Here is a 24,543-nt window from a genome sequence, read left to right as displayed (position 1 = left end):
TCTTACACTGGAAGCAGACTCTACAGGGACTCAGACGCCCTGAAGGATCTGGATTTGGGAATAAACTTCACTCTCTCAGAGAAACTTCGAGAACTACATAGTAATTCTGACCTTACATGAAGGGGTATGGGGACACCAGGTAAAGTGGTGAGGCACTCTCTCTCTCTCTCTCTCTCTCTCTCTCTCTCTCACACACACACACACACACACACACACACACACACACACACACACACCTGTCCCATTATAGGAAGCTTCATCTGTTGGTCTGTTTGTTCTACGGAGCCTGAAAGGAAGCGTGTTGACAGCCACTTCCGGCCTCAGGATCAGCTGAGGGGCCTTGCTACTACCCACTATCCTGGGCAGAAACCAGCCAGGCAGCAAGAGGCATCAGAAGCCAATCAGCAGCGCCCAGCGCAGCAGCTCAGGCAGCCCAAGGGCACAGCCTATCGTTGTAGATCTCTGCTGATAAGAGTCAGCTGACAGCGAAGGCCAGAGGCACCAACCTCACAAATGGCAAGATCTTCAGAGCATAAAATGTTTGCCTGGCTTACTTCGCAGCAGGTTTAGCTCCAGGTTTTAATGACTTCTTAGCTCACCACTGTTGAATTCTGTTCCCACCCGCTTCTCCTCTTTCTTGGTCTTCTGTTGATATATCTTTGAGTATCCCCTGAAGAAAGAAACCCTGGATAGAAACACTGTGAATCTTTGCATGTCCAAGTTTGATTTTAGCCTTCTAATTTGATTATATACTGAATATACAATCAGTGGGTTCAAAATATTTAAGAGGTAGCTAATTTTTTCACTCCAGACACAAACAAAGATCACTGCATCCTAGGCCATCCTGGACTGCATAGCAAGATTCTGCCCCAAGAAAAGAAAAAAAAGGGAGTTTCATTCCCTCGCCTTGCTGTTCCATGTAGGGGCTGGAGAGATGACTCGATGGATAAATCGTTTGTTGTGTGAGCATGAGGACCAGAGTTCAGATCCCCAGAACCCACGTACACCAGATAGATGTGGCAGCCCACTTGGAGTTCCTTGGAAGGCAGAAACAAGCAAGTTGAATAGCTCCAGGTTGAACTGGAACCCCCTACCTCAAAGAAAGATGGAGAGCATCTGATGAAGATACCAGACCAATGGTCACTGCGACCTTTCAGTGCAGTTCCTCATGTTGTGGTGACCCCCCCCAACCATACGATTATTTTCATTGCTACTTCATAACTGTCATTTTGCTACTGTTATGAATCATAATGTAAATATTTGTGCTTTCCAATGATCTTAGGTGTATGGTCCACAGGTTGAGGACCACTGCACTAGATGGACATCAGTCTTCAGTCTCTATAGGTGTGCTCACACACATGCACAAGCACCCTCACACACACATGCTCTCCCACACATAGACACATATACACATATGCGCACCACACAAACATGCGCAATAAAATAAGATTTAAAAAACACTGCAGTGTGGTCTACAGAGCCAGTTCCAGGACAGCCAAGGGTGTCACACAGAGAAACCCTGTCTTGAAAAACCAAACCAAACCAAACCAAACAAACCAAACCACTGCAGTGGTTTGAATGAGAATGGCCCCCATAGGCTTATTTATTTGAAGACTTGGTCCCCAGTTAGTGAAACTGTTTGGAAAGGATTAGGAGGTGTGGCCTTGTTAGAGGAGGTGTGTCAGTGGGGGTGAGCTTTTAGGTTTCAAAAGCTCACACTGCCTTTAATCCCAGCACTCGGGAGGCAGAGGCAGGCGGATCTCTGTGAGTTCGAGGCCAGCCTGGTCTACAAAGTGAGTTCCAGGAAAGGCGCAAAACTACAGAGAAACCCTGTCTCGAAAAAACCAAAAAAAAAAAAAGAAAACAAAAGCTCACACTATTCCCAGTTAGCCCCCTCTGATTGTGTATTAAGACATAAGCTGGGGCTAGAGAGATGGCTCAGAGGTTAAGAGCACCAACTGCTCTTCCAGAGGTCCTGAGTTCAATTCCCAGCAACCACATGGTGGCTCACAACCATCTGTAATAAGATCTGGCACCCTCTTCTGTATACATAATAAATAAATAAATCTTTAAAACAAACAAAAAAAGACATAAGCTTTAAACTACTGCTCCAGCACCATGCCTGCCTGCCTGCTGCCATGCTCCCTACCATGATGGTCATGGACTCTAACCCTCTGAAACTGTGAGCCCCAAAGTCAATGCTTTCTTTTATAAATTGCCTTGATCATGATGTTCTGTCTCAGCAACTGAAAAGTAACTAAAACAAACATTATACTCATGTTTATTATAAGTATTAGTATCATTTATAATGGTGTATTATAAAGCCAACCAGATGAACAGATACACGACCAAGATCTGGGATGGTCCCAAGCACAAGAGCACCTGTCCACAGAACTGGAGTGCAGCACCCTACTGGCGTATGGGAGTGTTGTTCCTCTTCCTCTGAACCTCCTGTGTTCAGCTACTTTGAACTCTTCTGGGCTTTTATGGAGATTTTATTGTGCAGACATGAATGCTAGACTGGGTGGGGAGATCCAGCAAATCCTGTTTATCCAGATTCTTTAGTATTCCTTCCTTGTGGGTATGCAGCAAGCGGCCTCTGGAATGAGGAAGGTCTTATGACCCATTGTTGAATGAGAGTTGGTTAGAGAATTTATTATGGCCAGCTAAAAGAGAAGGGTGGTGTGTGTGTGTGTGTGTGTGTGTGTGTGTGTGTGTGTGTGTGTGTGTGTGAAGGGATTAAAATTTGCTTTATCCACCTTGGGAGACAGAAATTCTACTTTGTATAACCTGTCTTAAGGAGTAAGTTAGAAGCCGAGAACCATAATACAGATATAAACAGTGAAATATGTAAATATTAAGTCTATTGCTCTATGAGTTTATATACAGCTGCCAGTTAAACCAAAACACAGAACATTTGGGCCTCGAGATGGCTCAGTGGGTAAAGGCACTTGCCACAAAGTCTAATGACCTTGTCAGCTCCAAAGGAAACTCCACTCCCTCAAATTCTGGCACCTGTGGCCCTCTATCAAAGTAGCCATTCCTCATCACTGTCAGAAGGGACAGACGGCTGTCTGTGGTGCCTCTTAGCATACCAAAGTGCATGCAAGCTGGCCTCCAGGCTACCTCTGTACCTGGGGCTCTTCTCAGCTCTACTCTCCCCCCTCCCCAAACTTCTCCAGCTTCACATTCCTGGATAACCCTGCCATTTCAGCCAGCACCCTCTTGTTCCTCTCTTTTCTCTTCCTCTCCTCCTCTCCCGCTCTTGTCTTATGACCAAGTCCATTCTTCTGGACATGCTCAATCTATTACTTTCTCTCCTTGCTCTTCCAGATGCTTCTGGCTGTTCTCTCCTTCATATCCACAATAAAAACCTTCCCCTCAACCATACCTTGGAGCCATTATGTCCTCAGTTATACAGACCTGAGTTGGATCCCTGGACCCCTCAAGGTGGAAAGAGAGAAATGCTCCCAAAAGGTGTCCTTTGACCTGTTTCAAGCAAATAACAAGTAAATAAATGCAATTAAAAAAAACAAAAACAAAAACCAGAACTTCTCAGGCCCCCTGGATGCTTCCTTACTGTGTGTGGGGTGTGTGTGTATGGTGTGTGTGTGTGTGTGTGTGTGTGTGTGTGTGTGTGTGTATTGCCCTGGAGGCCATGTTGACGTCCTTAGCCTGTGCAGCCACTGAAGGCTATAATGGTGTCCATCCGTGGTCTGTAGTGCCGCTGTGACCATGCTGAGGTCCAGGGACATGCTGACACCGGAGACCATGTGGATGTCTATGGTCCATACTGTCACCAGAAACCACGTAGAAGTCCGTGACCCATGCTCCCAAAGACTAGAAAGCACAAGGAAGCTACTTTTGCCATGGCATCATGACTGCAGACTCACAGTTGAGAAAGAGGGACATAAAGGTTTCTGTGACAACCCCTACCCCCATCCCGCCCCCCCCCCCCAAAAGTAACAGCCTAGACAGAAAGCCATTGAAGAGAACTCTTAAAAAAAAAATGGTAAGGATGCTGAGCTGGCCAGGCCAGGCCACTGAGACCACCCTCCTCAGGCGAAGGGCAAAGCCAGCTTTCCTAGGCCCGCGCCATCCGGTCCAGCTCTCACATGCTGGTGTTGAAGGGTGGATGTGGTGATATTTTGTTGTACCCTAATAAAATTTGCCTGATGATCAGAGGACAGAACAAGCCACTAGATTAAACATAGAGGCCAGGTAGTGGTGGCACACACCTTTAATCCTAGCACTCAGGAGGCAGAGATCCATCTGGATCTCTGTGAGTTCAAAGCCACCCTGGATTACATTAGACTGACTCAGTCCAGGAGAGAAACAGAGCCAGACAGTGGTGGCACACACCTTTAACCCCAGCACTTGAGATCTCATGCCTCTGCTACCAGTATTTGGAAAGCACACACACCTTTAATCCCAGCACTAGGAAGGAAGTGATATGGCTGGGCGGAGAAAGGTATATGAGGCGTGAGGAGACAGGAACTAAAGGCTTTTGGGCTGGACACTTTTCAGCTGGAAGCCTTATTGGCTGGATCCCTTTCGGCTAAGAACTCAGAGACATTCTTGGAGTTGGCAAGGTGAGAAGTAGCTGTGGCTTGTTCCTTTGTTTCTCTGATCTTTCAACATTTACCCCAATATCTGGCTCTGTTTTTTTTTTTTAATTAAAAGACCTATATTAGCATTCGTGCAACAGGCGGGACCATCTCTCTCAAGTGTGGGGGGCCAGCTCTCCCGTGGGGGCTGGGGTCAGCTCTCCTGCTGTTCCAGGGGTGTCTCATGAGGGGTGGGGCTGGCTCAGCACAGCCCTCGGATTTCAACACGCATGGTTCCTATGACCCCCTGTGGTAATACGGGCCATGGACATTATCCAGACCCCAGCTGCAGCAGAATCAAGGCATAGCCCTCGGCAGTAGCTCAGGCCTGGACATCACTGTGGCCCTGGTGGCAGCACAGGCCACCCAGATCAGAATGGCCCTGTCGGCAGCAAGGACAAGTATTGTTTTTAGGTGACAGCTTTATTGAGGTGGAACTCAATACAGAAAATCATCATTTTTAGGTGTACAATTCAGTGGTTTTGAGTATATTATTCATAGCTAAGGACAAGAATGATCAAATTCCAGAACATTTTTATCATTATTAATATTTTTATCACTTCCCTTATGTCTTCCCTATTTCCTCTCATCCACTTATAAATGGAATTACATACGTACATGACCTTTTGTGTCTGTCTTCATTCACTTGGCCTAATGTCTCCAAGATGCCCCTGTGTATTATTGTATATAAGGACCCTTATGTCCATTGTTGCACAGCATGCTGTGAATGGTTTGAGCCAATCACAAGGCTAGAGGGCCCGGTTTCCACTCAAGACTGCCTCCATTTCTGACACCAACCACAGCTTCACCTTGGAGTTTGATGATTCATCAGAAAGCCTTCCAGCCTTCACTGAGGCATTCCCACCATGGTGACCTTTTATTACAGGTAAAGGACACAGATAAAGCTCGTTAAGAAAGCAATGTGTAGAGCAGAGTCCAGCAGAATTCCAAACATGAAGTTTCTACTGCCCTTTCCTCATGGAATCAGGCTGCCTTCGGCTCCTGGCCTTAACATGGGACACTGTGAGTGGAATATTGCCATCAGGGAAGCTTGCCTGTACTTTTGGTCTGTAGAGTTTTATTTCACCTCATAGACATGATTAATTGATTGATTGGTTGATTGCCTGTGATTGATCTCAGCTTCCAGGTCAACAAGCCAGGTTCCATCCAAAGTCACACTGTTGATTTCTGATCTGACTCCACTTCATGGGGCCCAGTAAGGGGATGACCAACTCCCACTTTAAATCACCTTGTTGAGACTATCTGTTAAGAACCAAGGCCCCAAGACAAACAAAGACTCTCTTATCAGTCATAGCATTCCAGAACAGAACAGAATTACATCCCTGAAGCCAAGGGCAAAGGCCAGATCTTCTTTTGGAAGAGACTAGACTCTAACCCACATACTTCACTGTAGGAACATGCTACAGTCAAACATCTATACCTTTGCTGGTGAAAATTCAGATTGTTTCAACTTTTATTCTAGTGCTTAATCCTTCTATGAGCATTCATACACAAATCTCTATGAGGCTAAATAATATTTCTTTCATATATGTATAATTTTATTTTATATATATTTATGTGAGTGTTGGAAATTGAACCTGGGACTCAAGCCTGGATTTTCTGGAAAAACAGCTGGTGCTCTTAACTGCTGAGCCATCTCTCTAGCTGCTAAATAGCATTTCTTAATTTTCATCTGCTGCTTATTCAGTTCAGTCTTATTTTTTAAGTGGTTCTTTGTTATAGTAAGTATGTCAAAGGACTGCTACAGAGATGCCTCAGCAGTCAAGAGTAAATGTTCTTGCAGAAGACTGAGTTTGACGCCAAGCACCTACATCAGGTGCTTCACACCCTCCAGGGAATCTGATGCCTCTTCTGGCCTCTGTGGGCTTCTCCATTCACTAGCGCACAACCTGCCTCCCTGCATACATCAGGCACAAAGACGGTGCCCCCCTTAAAGGGGTAAGCTCACTGACTGGTCCAAGATTGAGTCTAGGCCCAGCTCAACCTGGACTGTAGAAAGATTTCTGGTGGTTAGACAGAAACCAGCATTCCTCAGAAACCTGTGAAACTGGTTCCCAGCTGCCAAAAGGACTCATTTCCTTTACTTCTAGCAAAAGCGATAAGACTCTTCAATTGACATATACCTATGGTGCCTATAGGCATATCAAAGTCCATGCTAGCTTTCAGGATCCCTCACTTCCCACTCACAAATACTTGTTATACATTGCAAAGCCCCAGTTCCTCCCCTCCAGCTCACAGGCTTACTTCTTCCCCAGATACCTATTATCCTTATAACCCTGGAGACACCCCACACACCGGACTCGCTTCTCTCTACTTTTCTGGAGAGACAGCCTTGGCAGTTTGGAATAAACTTTTTCTTTTCCACCCATGGAGTGGCCATTTCAGTTTCTTTTTTTTTTTTTTTTTTTTTTTTTTTGGTTTTTCGAGACAGGGTTTCTCTGTGTAGCTTTGCGCCTTTCCTGGAACTCGCTTTGGAGACCAGGCTGGCCTCGAACTCACAGAGATCCAGAGATCCGCCTGGCTCTGCCTCCCGAGTGCTGGGATTAAAGGCGTGCGCCACCACCGCCCGGCCCCATTTCAGTTTCTTTACTGTGCCCCTCACATACAGTATACACATTTTTTTTTTAATTTCCAAAGGAAGAGAGTTAAACATACATGTCTATCATCCAGAAGTATCTGCAGTAAACTTAACAAACAAACTTATTGATATTCTTATAATTGTGAGTAGAAGGACCCCAGCTGTACTAGCCAAAGCAAAAGAAAATCTTAATTCATCTTTTGAAGAGTTTCTCATAGAACATTAGCAAAGAAACACAAGACTTGGGGACCGATTGCAATGGAGGGGATTGGAACCCCTTGGAGGTTATCTTCTGTCCCTTTTCCTTCTGTAGCTGCTTGTTCCCTTCCCGTGGTAGGTTCCTTTCAGCCCATGACTGAAAAGATTGGGTGCCAGCAGCCTATGAGTTCCTCAGTGCAAGCCCAGCCATCTGGAAGTGACTGATCTGTCTTGACCTGTGGGGATGCAATACTCTGAAAATATCTCTCGCATTCTAAGAGACTGGAATTTTTGCTGAATCTCACAGCCAGCGTGTCACTTAAGACTTGACTGCTAGCCTACTGTGTGCTCAGACTGTTTACCCTTCCTTTAAGAGAGCAATGCAACAACCAACTTTACTAGCCTTGGATTTACAACCTACGCTAATGCAGAGCGGTGTCTTAGATTATGTACTCTTCCATGCTCCTGACCCAGATAATGCACATGTATCGTCTGCTGAAAGCCACAAATACAGAAGTGGAAAGCTAAAATCTGCCATAAATGTGGAAAGCAACCCTTTACGGATAACTGGTTCATTAACAATGATTGTTGTCTGGGCCAGATGGGATCAATTGGAGCCAATGACTTAAACCCTTGCGAAACTGTTAAAGATCTATAAAGTATTCCTTCCCATGTGTGCTTTCTGTGCTGTTCAATAAGTATAAACCCTTCGTTAGGCCCGGACACCACGCACAGACACACAGCTCAAACAACACACAAGGACAGACACACACAGGCAGAGGGACAGACGGATTCATAAAACAGCCTTCAGGCAGGTACAGATTCAGGTCACATAACAGACAGCCAGAGGACAGAAGACACAGAGAGCATGAGGCAGAGAATTCAAATCTGGACTTGCTCTTGGCTAGATGACTCCGAGGGGGAGCGTTTTTATTTCTTTCCTTAATGGAACACCGATGCATTATCGGTGACTAGGAGTTCATCACTAGTGTGTTATAATCCACACATTGACCCTCCCAGCATGCTTAGCCTGGGTTTGGCCAGGGAAAAGACATGAAGGGTCTTGAGTGATCAGCTTCATAACATGGCTAAAAGACAAATGACCTCCTGGTACTAAACGTTCAATGATAACTCCTCACTGTTACAATGTGGATTGGCAGGGGGAGTTCTAGAAATGAGGATATACCAACTGACATGTATAATAAATAATATTTTTCACTTTAAAAAAAAAACCCTTCTGTGACTTCCTGTATCGTACTAGCTTCTCTGTAATCTGCTCAAATCTCCATGTGCATTTTTCCTCTACAGGCCCATCAATCACATCTGGCACTTCCCACACGTACTGAACGCTCACTTACACGTCTTTCTCTTTAGACTATAAACTGCACAAGGGCATGGAAAGGTGTCATTGTGCCGGTTACTTTTGCTGATGGTGACCAAATCCTTGACAGAACAACTTAGAACAAGGAAGGACTTGGTTTTCCTTCACAATTTCAAGTCTATAGTCCACAGTTGACCCCATGACCTTGGGCACAGTATCGCAGTGGCAACAGCCTTCACCTCATGGAAGACAGGGAGCAGATAGGACAAGAGACACAGGTAAAACCATCAAAGATATGCCCCCAAGGACCTCCCTTCACCAGCTAGGCCCCACCTTCCCAAGTTTTCATCACCATCTAGGGAGCAAGCATATTCAAACCCCAACAACCATGTTAGCCAAGTATCACTGTGCCTGGTATGATGCCTCAGGTCTAGTTAATAGTCTACATTTGGGGAAAGGAAGGATTGCTTGCCAGTTGACTTTGATATGCAGTCAGCTAAACATCCATGGAGCCAAGCAGGGTGGAAAAGGTGGAGATGAATCATCCCTTTACACGTCTCATTTCCTGTTCATTCAAAAGATCCGTGTTTCTCGGATGATCTAGCCCCCAGATGTCTGTGTCCCGAAGGGCCGTCTCCAAGACTCTGAGGGGCCCTGCACTGTTCTGACTTGTTCACATGGTTGTTTTAAAATGGATAAGAGTGAGAAATATTGATGCTGTGCCAAAGTGGTGATGGAAAAGGAAGCGTACATTAGTCAGTTCAAAAGATTTCTCAAGCTTTGATTTTCCCTGGCAGGTTTGTGGGATGAACTCTAAGCACTCATGGGTAATTTTTAAATCAAATTATGCTTTTGCATCATGGCAACTACTTCGTAAATACAATTTGCTAATATCAGGCACAATGTCAGGAGGACAAGCTACAAACCTTAGATCTTCACATAAAACACAGGTTGCCACACATTGTTTAAATCAAGCTGCCTACACCTGTCCAAACAGGCTGGCTCCCTGAATTATCAATGTTCCAGCTGCTCGCTCTCCCCAAATTCATCTATTCTGGGTTCTTCTTTGTCATAGCTTTACTGTGGCCTGCTTAGGAGACTTTATGTTCAAATAACATTTTTTAAAAATGGGTGAGGGATATAGTTCAGTTAGTAGAGGTCTTGCCTAGCATGCAGAAAGCCCTGGTTTTGAACCCCAGTACCACATAAGCCAGTCATGGTGGTGGATGCCTATAATCTCAGAGCTCAGTAGACAGAGAAGGAAAATCAGGGGTTCAGGATCAACCCTGTCTCAAAAAAGAAAGAAGGAAGGAAGGAAGAGAGAGAGAGAGAGAGAGAGAGAGAGAGAGAGAGAGAGAGAGAAAGGCAAGCTGGAATTTTGCTTGTAGCTTCAATGACTTGAGTTGTGATCTGTCGGTGTCTCAGATAATGTCACTAGAATCCAGCTTTTCTTTTTCTTTCTTTTTTTAAAATAACTTGTTTTTATTTTATATACATTGATGTTTTGCCTGCTCGGATATTTGTATGAGGACATCAGATCCCCTGGAACAGGAGTTACAGACAGTTGTGAGATGCCATGTGGGTGGGGGGAATTGACTGCAGGTCCTCTGAAAGAGCAGCAGTGGTCTTAACCATTGAGACGTCTCTCCAGCCCCCAGAATCTAGCTTTTCTTCTCAGCATCTCTGGTTCCATTCCTGATCAAGATCATAGGATGGCAGCAGCCACAGTCCATCCATCTTCTTAGCTTAAAATCCAGCAGACAGAAAGAAATGAAGCTCAGAGCCTAAATGTCCCAGCAGTGAATGCCCACAGCTAAATCAATCATACCACTGTAATGGATTCTAAGCCCAACAATTAGCTCCCCTGCACCAGGGCTGAACCTGACTATAGGGCCAGCCTTCTGTAACCCACAGGACTGCACTGGGAAGGGGTGGTTTCTGCAGGTGCCAGCTCGGGTCTTCCCAGAAGGGTGAAGGGACACTGGGCACTAAGTCTGCCGGCAGCACTGAGCTTCTGGGCTTACAGCAGCTCAGATCCTGCCCTTTCTGCTTCAGCTGACACGAATTTTCAGATATGGTAACCTAAACGGGCAGGAAGTTTTCAAATGTCTCTCCATTGGCATTCTAACATGCCTTTGGTCTCTCATCATTCTGAGCAACTCCTCTTTCAGTGTTGTTGTTTTTATTTTAATTACATGTGGGAAAGGGCGAGACAGTGCAGAGGTTCCTCCATCTTGTATTCTTGTTGAGGCCATTTCAGGTTTAACTAAAATTTGCTCTCCTTGAAGGAAAATTCCATGGAAAATTACCCAACTCAATTCCAGGAACCTGGGGTCAAGATGCTTCAGCTATCTTATCTGCTTCTGTTAAACTGCTTGCTTGTGCAAAATCTCCCCCTGCTGCTGCTGAGTGAAATACCAGGATGTAGTTTTTGCCTTAAAAACCCCTACCCCAAATCCTCAGTGTTATACTTGGGTCCTGAATACCTGAGTGTAGTCTCAACTAGCTAAAATAAAGACTTTCATTTGGCTATTAACTGTGTCTGAGTGATCATTTCTGGTGGTCTCCCCATAACCAAGTATATAGAAAATTATTTTATGCTAAAAAACTGAAAATAGGGGTTCTCTGACCAGAGTAGAATTAAGTGGATCTTTCCCCACAAACACTGACACTTAAACTTCAGCAAAATGCTTTTCTTCTTTTGATTCTTTTTTCTTTTTTTTGAGACAGTGTCTCATTAAGTATCCCTGGAACTCTCTATGTAGACCAGGAGGGCTTCAAAATTGCAGAAATCCTCCTGCCTTTGCTACTGACATCACAGACATGAGCCACCACACCCTGCTACTCATTTTTTTTTTATAACTCAAATACAGCACCTTAAATGCCCTTAAATTATTTTATATTATTAGATTCAATCAATCATCCACCTGAATGACTCTCTAGAGACCAACTCTGCCCTCACTTACAAATGATTTTTTTAATGATTTATATTTTTGTTTTATGTGCATTGGTGTTTTGCCTGCATGCATGTTTGTGTGAGGGTGTAGGATCCCCTGGAACTGGAGTTATAGAGAGTTATGAGCTGCCATGTGGGTGCTGGGAATCGAACCCAGGTCCTTTGGAAGAGCAGCCAGTAATCTTAACTGCTGAGCTATCTCTCCAGCCCAGGAATGACGTCTTAATGTCACCACAAGCTGGCAAGTGGGGTAACAGGTGAGGTACTGGGCAGGGAAATGCATGGCTTTAGTGAAACCACACACAACACTCATAGCTCCTGCAAAGAGGTAGGAAAGACCACATGTATGGGGCGGGATGCATATGTGACTTTATGCATTCGTATTCACTCATGTTGGGGTGCATGTGCACATGGGTGTGCATGCACAGGTGCTGATGTCGGATGTCTCTTAAGTTACCCTTCATCTTACATACTGAGACAGGCTTTCTCAATGAGTGGAGAACTCCGCTTGCTCTGGGAGTCCCCTGTATCTGCCTCCCAAGTCAGGAAAACAGGCGGGTTGCCATGATCACCCAGCTTTTACATGAGTTCTGGGGATCTGAACTCTGGTTCTCACATATATGTTGTTGTGGAATATTATTTTAACTGGGCAAAGATGTGTTACATTTATTTATGCTGCAGAATATTACTTTAACTGTGTAAAGTTGTGCTACATTTGTCTATGCTGCATTTGTTTAATGATGTAAGGATGTGTGTTTAATTATGTAAAGATGTGTTGCATCTGTTTCGCCTTGCCTGCCTAAGGCACCTGATTGGTCTAATAAAGAGCTGAATGGTCAATAGTTAGGCAGGAGAAAGGATAGGCGGGGCTGGTGGGCAGAGAGAATAAACAGGAGGAGAACTCTAGGCTCAGAAGAGAGGAATGAGACAAGGAGGAGAGAACGAGGGACATGCCCAGGGCAAGAAGCCAGGCAGCTGCCAGACAGACAGACAGAGAGAAGCAGTGAAAGACAGACATACAGAAGAAAGGTAATAAGCCCCGAGGCAAAGGTAGATAAAGAGAAACAGGTTAATTTATGTTCAAAGAGCTAGCCGGAAGCGAGCCTAAGCTAGGCAGAGCATTCACAACTAATAAGAAGTCTCTGTGTCATGATTTGGGAGCTGGTTGGTGGCCCAAAAGAAAAAGCCTGCTACAATATGTGCAAAGTTCTTTATCCACTGAGACATCTCCTCAGTTTTTCAGAAGCATTCCTGTCCAACTAAAACTAAGGTCTATGAGTCATCAGAAAAAGGGAAAAAACTCTCCGACTGTTGTCGAGCTCAGAAAGACGTCCTGATCTGAGACACCTTCAAGATAGACCCTACAGGTGGTTAGGTTTCAACAAGTGAAAACGGGACCCCCAAGAGGTCACAGGACAGCAGAGAAAAGGCCTCCTGTGGACAGTATGTGCAAAGAAATTTCCTCCTGGGAGCCGTGGTACAGGCCTGTCACCCCATACTTACAGGGCTGAGGCAGGAGAAGCCCCCATTTGAGGCCCCTGATTACATAGGGAGACTCAGTTCTCAGAAACCGAAACAAAAACTGTGCTAAGAGAGGAGGTTGGCTGTGGAATCTGAAGAAACTCAGGGCTAAGGAGGAGACGGGTGGGGGTGGGGTATGCCTTGGCGGTAGAGCGCCTCCTGGGAGTGTTTTAGGCATTTGATTCTAGGCTGGGAGAGAATGCAGGGGTGGGGGATGGAAGGGGGAGTGGGGGAGGGGGTGGGCAGTAGGAGGTGGAAGGGGGGGTGGAGTAGGGTGGTGGGGTGACATAAAAGGAAGAAGCCGTTTATGCACAGCCATGCGGCTCAACCCTTGCACAGAACTTGTCCCAGGGAATGTCTCCAAACCCCCGTGTAGGACTTCTACCCTGAATTATGTGTTTTTTTAGAGGAACCTGCCTATTAAAAACATTTCACCATTTTATTCTTAAAAAAAAAAAAACAAGCCGGGCGGTGGTGGCACACGCCTTTAATCTTAACCCAGCACTCGGTAAGAGGCAGAGTCAGGCGGAACTCTGTGAGTTCGAGGCCAGCCTGGGCTACCAAGTGAGTCCCAGAAAAGGCGCAAAGTTACACAGAGAAACCCTGTCTCGAAAAACCAAAAAAAAAAAAAAAAAAAAAGGCAAGTAAGTCATGGAACACTAGTAGAAAAACACAGAAGACACAAGGCCCGCGGGGTGACTCAGTAGCTGAGCGCGCCTACCACCACCTGCCTGATGATAGGAGAGAATTTACTCCGGTGGGTTGTTCCCTGAGCTCTCCTTGTGCACGTGGCTCTCGCACCCACCCACTGACCATCCCCCACCTTCCCACACATACACAAACACAAGAAAAACAAAATAAATTTAAATGTAATTTACAACTAAAACAAAGGGGAAGACATGAAATAAACATAAAAAATTCATTTGTGGGGTCAGGAGAGATGACTCGGTCAGTAAAAGCATTTGCTGCTCAAGTGCGAGGACCTGACCTCCGATCCCCAGAGTCCACATGAATGCTGGATGTGGTGGCACATGCCTCTAATCCCAGCACTTACTAGAGGGAGACAGGCGGAACCCTGGGACAAGTTGGCTAGCTAAAGGAGTCTGTGAGCTCGGAGCTCAATGAGAGACCCTGTCTCAGGAAACAAGGCGGGGAGCGACAGGGGGAGACCTAACATCACCCTCTGGACTCCACATGTCAATGCACCCACACACTTACATGGGCTCATACACCTATGGGTACATGTACACACATGCATACATCCCCCACACACATATCCACGCGGAGAGACAGTGCTCACGTGAAGAGATCTTGTGTGGCCTCATAGTGCACAGAGTGGGAGCGGAAGGCCAGCCCCCATCAAGACGAGTCTCGTCACTCCGGGTCTTGTTCTTAGCGTGATTACAACTGCAAACCCCCACTGTCAGACAGAAGCTTTGAGCCCGGAGATGGTGCTCCACATAGCTAGTGCCCTGTTCTAGAAACGAACCGGGGCAGCTTCCACAAGGTGGAAAATTTCTTCCTGGACCAATGCCAGCGTCGGGGGCGGAGCTTCGAACCGCAGGGAGGCTGGAGGGGCAGAAGTCCAGGAAAAAGAACCGGCAGTTACCCTGCCGGATCCTCTCCTGACTCAGCTCGGATGGAACCGGCTTTGGCATGATGGAAGTGCTACCCATTTTCTTGTTTTTTCATGCTCCAATCTGTGGCTCCAGAAGTACGCACAAATTTGCATAGTATTTGCAAATATTGCTCAGGAGCCTGGTGAGGGACATTTGGCAACACTGGAAATTCAACAATTCTTATTACTTTAAGTTGTGACAAGACAGGTCTGGATTTCACTCTTAGGAAATCCATGATGTTGCCTACATGAACAAACAAATGAATATTAATGATAACTGTGAATAGTTCTATTTTCATTAAAGATTTGAATAAAATTTAATCAAATATTTACAAAATTAAGTCAGCTTTATTTACATAATTTGGCTTTAAAATGTTGAAGTTCAGTCATCATAATTTATATTTTATGCTTAATTTTAATATTTAATTTGAACATTTTAGAAGACAACTTATGGAAAAATCTATGCAAATAATTTTTAATTTAATCAATTAATTTACAGAGCTGGAGACTGAACTCAGAACCTCATTGAATGGTATGCAAAATTTTAAACTACATTCCTGGCCCTCATTTTTTACTTTAATTTACATTTTAAAATAATATATTCAAATTTTATATACTGTGAATATAATCACATTTCACTTCAAATTTTTACTTACTTTTATTGCATGTATATGTGTGTTTGGATATGGTCAAGGAGCAGCTGGGGGGGTCGTTTCTCTTCTTCCACCGTGTGGGTCCTGGGGGTTAAACTCAAGTTATCAAGCTGGATACAAGTGTCTTTACCCACTGAAGCATCTCACTGGCCCTAATCACATTTTATTTTTAATCCTGCAGGCCAAATATCGTCATCTATTTTTTTTTATGTGTGAAACTGGCCATAGCTCATTCATTTATATGTTGTCTATAGGTGTTTTAAGTCATAAGGGCAGAGTTGAATAACTTTCATAGATCGCAAATGACTCTCAAAAACATCAGTTTTTACTATCTGGTAACATACAGAAAAGACTGGCCAACTTCTACTTTCTAGGTAGTTACTGCCAACAAAGCACAAATTATGTAAATATGTTTAGTGTACCAACAAAATTTTGTTGAAAGGAATACAAGAAAAACAGATTTTATGGGCCATGCCCATAACATTGTATAATTTATGTTTTTGCCCATCCAGACATCGCTGACTTCTCAACAGAACACCCAGACATGTGCAGTGATAATTGAATTTCATCATCTTTAATAGTCTGCCAACTTCCAGTCTTGTACAAGTCAAAATTTCCACATATCTCTCTAGTTTATATTTGGGGAAGAGCATTTTCCAATTTGCAGCAGGTTTTGTTTGCTCTTGTCACAGACTTTGCAAATACAGGGAAGGCCTGCCAGAGTGTGTTCAGAAGCACACCGAGTTCCGATGACTGAGGCCTGGCCATGGATGCTGCTGCCCGAGAAAATGGACCCCCGAGCCTTGGATGGTAGCTTGAGAGGAGAACCCAGAACCAGAGCAGGTACACACCTCAGTCTGGTTCAGATTAGCTGGCCATTGGCACGTTCAGACAGATAGCATGCCTGGAAGGACTTCTCTGTTTTCCTGTAGCTAAGTAGGACCAACCAGAGCTCCTAGGGGATGCAGGAGCCTCTAGTTCAGATGAGGTCTTTTAGCTGTGGCAGCAATCCTGACCACACCGGCAGCCTTGTGAGTCTTCCAGCAGCTGTGGTCTAAGCTATTTATCTTGTTTGAATGAAGTATTATTTATCTGAAGTTCAAGTACAAGTAGGTGTCCTGTGTTTTGTCTGCAAACACTCGTTCCAGATTAACTGGTCACATTAGAATGAGCCTTACATCTATTTATGCTACAGTTTGAAAAACCAGGCATCCTCCCTGCCCCCAACCCCACCATTATAGACACCTCTGCCCTGCACATCAGTCTGTGCTCCGGGTGAAGTCTTCTCCCCTAAGACATGCACTGGTGGAAGGTGGGACAATCCGGGAATCACACCTGGGCAGCAGAGCGATTTTCCTCCATGGAGCACCATTGATACCCGGGACCAGTTGATTCCAAACACAACCCACAGCAGCTGGCATTCTGTTCTATAACGTTCTTAGCAAGACAGGGCTTCTAACGCTGCTACGGGTTGCACATTTGATCTTGGAGGATGCACAGAAACCAGGGGTGGAGGCTAAGAAGGCTGCCAAATGAGGAAAGAATAACTATCAAAAGTTACCTAGCATTTTCTCTATGCCGAGTACTATTCTAAGTACCTTCTGTGTTTTAACACATGCCTGTGGAGCCACTTCATGGTACCTACTACAATCCTACCTTCCAGGTGAGAAAACTGACAGGAGGGAAATGAATACCTTTTCCAAAGTCTCATGCAGAGCTTGAAAAACCCAAGCCCAGATGTTTCAACCACCGTACTATCACACACACACACACACACACACACACACACACACACACACACACATACATTCATTCAAGCACAGGCACACCCACCTACCCACACACAAAAACACACATAGACAGACAGACAGACGACAGAGACAGAAAGACATAGAGCCAGAAAGATGGAGACTATAGTAGAGGCCCAGGACAGCTCAGTGAGTCTTGCTGAAGGTCTTCCAGGGGTTTGTGTCGCTAGAAAAAAAACTCAAGTAAAAGCTCCATTACTTCTAACAATTCCCCAGTTCATTCCAGAAGATGAGATGACCACTCCATGGTATGGTTAAGGGGAAGGTTTTTATTGCAGGTAGGAGAGAGAGAGAATAGTCAGTGGTCCTGGGAAGAGTCTAGAGCAGAGAGAGAAAGAAGTAGACGATGTGGCCGGCAGACTGGACATGGCCAGGGCTATCTGCAAGAGATGGGAGAAGACCAGAGGACAGAGAGTAGGGAAAACATGGTGAGAGAAGCCGAGTATAGAGAAGACATGGAGAACAGAAGGGTGACAGAGAATGAGGAGCTGTGGGGAGGAGAGCCCATGAGCTGGAGGAAGTTTAGGGCAGAGGAGGAGGTGAGAAGGACTAGGATGCTAGTGTGGACTTTGAAATGTACAACAGGTTCTTGTGATACTGAGGGAGCCTGGAGGTCAGCATGCACTTGGATAAGCTGATAGAGGCCATGGGTAGCCATATGTCCCTTCTGCCAAAGGTAAGGGAAATGACTTCTTTTGGTAAAGGGGAACTGGCTTCACAAGTTCCTGAGGAACGCTGGTTTTTATTTAACAGCCAGAAATCTTTCTATAGTTCGGATTTTAGAGTTTGGGGAAGTGGAGCTTCCTTTGAACCGCACAGTAATATCTTAGCCTGGCATTGTGTTAACAGTCCTCAGGACACACCAGCTGTCAAGGGGCAACCGCCACCTAACTTCCTACCTAGCAGCTGCTCCCGGCTGCTCCCCGGTCTTCCCGCACACCCTTACTGTACTCTCCTACCTGTGTCTCTTCCAGGAGAGTTCCCATTTATCATCTGGAGACAGTCGCTCAGCAAACACCTCCCCAGCCTCCCTAGCAGTCCAGTGGACCCCGAGCATGTGACATGTGACACTTTTCAGAAAAGATATTTTAAAAGTCAGGTGTTTGCCGGGCGGTGGTGGCGCACGCCTTTAATCCCAGCACTCGGGAGGCAGAGCCAGGCGGATCTCTGTGAGTTCGAGGCCAGCCTGGTCTACAGCGCGAGATCCAGGAAAGGCGCAAAGCTACACAGAGAAACCCTGTCTCGAAAAACCAAAAAAAAAAAAAAAAAAAAAAAAAAAAAAAAAAAAAAAGTCAGGTGTTTAAGAACCTTGCCAGTGGTGATGGCACATGACTGTAATCTCAGCATTTGGAAATCCAAGGTGGAAAGATCATAAGTCTAAGACCAACCTGAGCTGAGAATTCTCATAGTGAGAATTCTGTCTCAAAAACATATAAACACCGCTACTACCACCCAGAAAGTCACTGCTCTGCTCCCTGTTCAGGCTTTGGAGGCCATATGTGTTACACGGTACAGGTACAGCGTGGAGGATGGCGGCCTCGCCTGCAGGAATGAACTGTCGGTGATAAGCTACAGTTGTCTGTTTTAACAGCATCGCCTAGAGTCTAAGCCACCTGGGGCCTATGCAGGGACACTTTGCTCAGCCTGGGTGAAGGGAGGAGGGGACTGGACCTGCCTCGACTGAATCTACCAGGCTGAGCTGAATCCCCAGGGGAGTCCTTGCCCTGGAGGAGATGGGAATGGGGGGTGGATTGGGGGGAGGACGGGGGGGGGGGGGAGGAGGGAAGACAGGGGAATCCGTGGCTGATATGTAAAATTAAATTAATTATAAAATTAAAAAAAAAAAGACCCATCCAGCCGTCTAAGCCACCATTTAAGGCCCGTCCAGCCGCCACAGATTCTCCCCTTTCTGTGGTGTTCCACAGCCCCGTGCCTTTAATACTTGTGAGAGCCTGCTTACTTATCTTGTCCTCGCTAGCCAGGACTGGGTGCCTTGTCTTCTTTAAGTACTACCCCCCCCAACCCCCGAGACAGGGTTTCTCTGTTTAGTCCTGGCTGTCCCGGATCTCGCTCTGTAGACCAGGCTGGCCTCAAACTCAGAGATCCGCCTGCCTCTGCCTCCCAAGTGCTGGGATTAAAGGCGTGCGCCACCACTGCCAGGTTTTTTTTGTTTTGTTTTGTTTTTTTAAGTTTTTCATCACAAGAACTTCCACAGCGCATTAGCTACTTTACAGTGTGCTGAGTGAGGGAATGAATGGCCAATCATTTCTCAAGTTTACAATCAGGATTCATCTTAGACGCTTTTCAGTCTAATAGGATCTGGGGTGTAACCGTCTCTAGTCACACCAAGGCTATTACCTCCCTTGGTGTCATCTCCTCTGTGCCTGAAAGAAAAGGTCACCTCCCTTGAAACAGGTCCACGGTCTCTGTAAATTTAAACACTTGTAGCTGTGTTATTTATATGGTAGTTGGTAATCTGAAGACAAAGAGATTGTGGGTGATGACATTCATTCTTAGTCACAGTGACATTTCCACAGTGGGAATTTTTAAAAAAAGGTCATTTGGCATTCTGACGCCATGATTGCAAGGCTGTGTTTATGCTCTAATTGTCCGTACTTCCAGAGATGTTAATAGTGTCAACACAGAAAGGCTGACTGGATAAATATTTTATCTAACAAAGGTGGAATTAATTATTTCTCCGAATGTTTATTATTGGGCCCAGGGATTCTCAAGCCAGAGGGTCAGCAGGCTGAAGATTCAAATCTCAGATTGATGAACAGCAAGGAAACATTTTGATTGTATTTTGAACACTCATTTTTTTTTTTCCTAACACAAAATACAGAGATTCAAGTGTAAGGAGCTAGGTGGGCAGGTGTGTGGAGGATGTGGGGGAGCATGTCAGCGCGGGCTGAAGAACCCAGGCAGCACTGGGCACACAGCCGCCAGCCACGGGGTGTTGCTGGTGTGATGGGCTGGGTGCCATACGGCTTCCACTGCAAACTCAAGGTAAGTTCTGTTTTAAGACAACTGTAGGTTTTAATTTTAAAACAAATTTTGATTTGTGAATCAAAATTTTAAGGTGGGAGAGGCCAATGGTTCAGTGGGTAAGAGCGCTTGCTGTGAAATCAAAAGGACCTGAGTTCAAATCCCCAGCACCCATGCGAAAAGCTAAGCATGGCCGTGTGTGCCTGTAACCCCTGCACTGGTGTGTGGAGACCAGTGGACCCCAAGAGCTCGATGGCTACCAGTCCAGCCAAAACAGTGAGCTCCAGGGTCAGTATGAGACCCTGGCTCCAAATAAACAGCTAAGGTAGAGAGTCATAGCAGAAGACTGAGTGATTCACTCTTCTGGTTCCTGTACGTGCACACATGGGCGCACATAGCCTCACGCATCCACCCCCCCCACACACACACAAATATGATAGAAGGTAATAAAGGAAGACTCCTGATAGTCTCTTCTGGCCTCCATATGCACACATATACGCACACACATACACACAAAGTGAGAGTCTTCAAATAAAGGTAAAAAAGTAAAAAGATGAAAAAAAAATAGTGACAATTCTTTGCTTTTTTTTTTTTTTTTTCTCGAGATAGGGTATCTCTGTGTAGCTTTGGAGCTTGTCCTGGAACTCACTTGGTAGCCCAGGCTGGCTTCAACCTCACAGAGATCCGCCTGGCTCTGCCTCCCTAGTGCTGGGATTAAAGGCGTGCGCCGCCGCCGCCGCCGCCGCCGCCGCCGCCGCCGCCGCCGCCGCCGCCGCCGCCGCCACCACCACCACCACCACCCACCACCCCCTGCCTGACAATTCTTTCCAGAGGCCTGGCCTATGAAGGGGAAGGAGAGCAATGGGGAATAAGGAAGTCAGCAAGGGGGCATTGCAGGTTTATGCTTTAAAATGCATAGGGGGATGGATGGTGCATAGGGGATGGATGGTACATAGAGGGGCATACAGTGCATAGGGGGATGGACGGTGCATAGAGGGGCAGACGGTGCATAGAGAGGCAGACGGTGCATAGGGGATGGACGGTGCATAGGGGATGGACGGTGCATAGGGGATGGACGGTGCATAGTGGGATGGACGGTGCATAGGGGATGGACGGTGCATAGGGGGATAGATGGTGCATAGAGGGGCAGACGGTGCATAGAGAGGCAGACGGTGTATAGGGGATGGACGGTGCATAGGGGATGGACAGTGCATAGGGGATGGATGGCGCATAGGGGCATGGACGGTGCATGGGGGATGGGCTATCTGACCTGGGCAATGCAGACATATCATTTTCTCACAGTCTAGAAAGCAGGAGGTCAAAAATCAAGGTGCTGGGATCTGGTGAGGGTTGTCATCTCCACATGGCAGAAAGAAGAAAAGGCAGCAAGAGCGGAGGCAGGCTGCAGAAGGCTGAGTGAGGCCTCTGGTGTAAGATCCCTGAAGCCGCACATGTAAGGAGTCCTCCCTGGCACCCTGGCTATACCAAACACACTATAGCCTTGCTCTGGCAACACCTAAATGATGGGTTCTATATACTGGGTAGAGTGAGGTCTCTGAGGAGCGGAGGGAATGAGAACCTGAACACAGGGAGGGCAGAGGGAAAAGGAGACAAGAACTTGGTGAGGTTGCTCCCGAATTTCTGGCATTGCCGAAGGTCTGCATGGAGAGCATCGAGACCATTAAGGGGCAGGGAGGAAACACCAGACTTCTTTGCCTTGTTTTGCCGTAGCAGTGGGGGGTGGGTGGCTGGAGATGGCTACACTCTGTCATCTGCAGCAGCTTGAGTTCTTTTCAGAGTCCTCTCTACTCAGGGGAAGCTGGGGTTCTTCCCCGTGGAAAAGAATTTCAGGACCAGCCAGTCGGAAAGAGTTGAGTCAACTAGAAAGAGAGCTGAACACATACTGACATGTGGGGCTGATATGAAGGAGGGTGCTCAGGGAAAGAACAAGACATACCCCAAAGCAGGCATGGGCTTCTTAGGAGAGATTTGCACTCCTGTGTACTAGTGTCTAGGATATTGGGGGCCTCTCAAGTCACATCTCAAATAGTTGCTAAGAATGTTTTCACGGGGTTGGGGATTTAGCTCAGTGGTAGAGTGTTTGCCTAGCAAGAGCAAGGCCCTGTGTTTGGTCCTCAGCTCAGGGGGGAAAAAGGAATATTCCACACCCTGTGGAAGAGTGCTTGCCTAACATGCATGAAGCCCTGGGTTCAAGCTCCAGCACCACACAAACTGGGTGTGATGGTGCGTGGAGTACACTGGTGATGCCAGCCCTTGGGAGGTTGAGATGGGTAGGAGAATCAGAAGTTCAAGGTCATCCTTAGCTACATGAGCAGTTCCAGCTCAATCCAGGCTACATGAGATACTGCCCAACAAAAACATAAGGCCTAGAGTCTTCCTCCTCAAAGGGCCATGTATGTCCTCTCACTGAGGGCAGGGATTTAAATTAGGTAGTGATGTGACACCAAGGAGGTTCTGCACACTTCCCATATCATTCTGTCAGGTCTATATTTTCAGAGCACTTATTGTCCACTGAGAGCAGTTTTTTGACTCTTTAATTCTCTCTTGATAAACATACAAATCTCTTGCCTCCCTAGAGGGACATTACCAGGTTCAAAGTAATGTAAACATCATGGCTAGACACAAAACACTGGTAATTTTCTAGGAACAGCTATATGTAGGCCTTTAGGAAGCACATTTTTCACTTCCTTGCCATTGCATTTTCAAAGCCAGGCCTGCCACCTTGGCTCACACAGAGGTGTGGACTCTTCCAGTAGCAAACATTCAGCACTGGAAATGGCATAATGGCATCCAACTGTGCGTGCGCATCATCCCTGACGTGCTTTTCCCGAATATCTTCTATAACTGCCTCAAAGCTCTGTCAAGCAAGCCTTTCTTGCGGCTTTGTTCTGGCAATGGCTGAGTGTGTGGAAGAAAGAGTTTTGCCCAGGAATTTCACCGCAGAAATTCAGGTTGACTTCTGACACAAGGAAAAGGTGTAACTGGTTTTACCTTGCAGCCGGGCTGGATGAAGTTGGAATTTCCTTTTCTTGGTCGCAAAAGACCCAATTCTTCTCCTTTAGAGTGTCATCAAGATGTGGAAATGAAATTATAATGTCACTGTGACTGGCTTAATAAAGAAGATGACTGGCTTATAGCTAGGTAGGGCAAGGTTAGGCAGGAAAACCAGACTAAGAGAGTTTTGGGACAAAGAAAGGATGGAGTCAGGGAGTCACAAGAGTCTTGAGCCAGACACAGAAGAAGCAACACGGGAAGTTCTTAGATGAGGTAAATGAGCCTCAGAGCAGCACATTGATTAATAGAAATGGGTTAAGTTATAAGAGCTAGTTAAAACAAGTCTAAACTATCAGCTGAGCATTTATTTATTTATTTTATTTTATTTTTTTTTTTTTTGGTTTTTTCGAGACAGGGTTTCTCTGTGTAGCTTTGCGCCTTTCCTGGAACTCGCTTTGGAGACCAGGCTGGCCTCGAACTCACAGAGATCCGCCTGCCTCTGCCTCCCAAGTGCTGGGATTAAAGGCGTGCGCCACCACCGCCCGGCAATCAGCTGAGCATTTATAATTAGTAATAAGCCTCTGTGTGGTTATTTGGGAATCGGCTGGCAGGAAAGGGTTCTTAGAGCTTGGGTTTTGAGTCTGAGGCAGGTTTTCTTGTATCTTCACTGCCCTTGTGATTCTTTATTACTTCCCACAGCTTCTGTAGATTGCCTCCTTTTGCAAAAATAAGGCCATGCTAATGATTATAAAGAAATTATACAAAGACAAACTGATGCACACAATAAGATGTGACTTGGGGTCTGAATATATGCTGACTGTGGAAGTAGATGGTTTCAGTGTTCAGCTTTGAGACAAATACTCCACTCTTTTTGTCATTCAGAATTCAACTCTTTGTGGAAGTCACTTTGGGCTCGTCTACCTGATAACCCTTGCTAGTCTTATCTCTTTATTTCTAACATAGAAGGTAGAGATCGGTATATATTCCTGGCTTCTCTTGCAGCTAGATAGCCATATAATGTAATTCTCATCAATATATTTGCTAAAATTTGGATTTACTCTGTCCCCAAAAGGCCTATGGGATAAAGGATTGGCCCCCAATTTGGCAATAATATAAAGTGGTAAAAACTTTTCGGTGGTGGGGCCCAGTGGGAGATCTTAGGTCATTGGTAGCCATACCCTTGGAAAGTAGGGACAATACAGTTCCTTCCTCTCTTTTTGCTTCCTAGTCACCTGAGGTAAGCATGCTGAACTGCTGTCTAC

Source organism: Peromyscus californicus, unplaced genomic scaffold (assembly GCF_007827085.1).
Source record: "Peromyscus californicus insignis strain IS unplaced genomic scaffold, ASM782708v3 Scaffold_5__1_contigs__length_169319896, whole genome shotgun sequence".
NCBI lineage: Eukaryota > Metazoa > Chordata > Mammalia > Rodentia > Cricetidae > Peromyscus > Peromyscus californicus.
The sequence above is the reverse complement of the archived record's forward strand: the minus strand, read 5'-3'. Positions refer to the sequence as shown.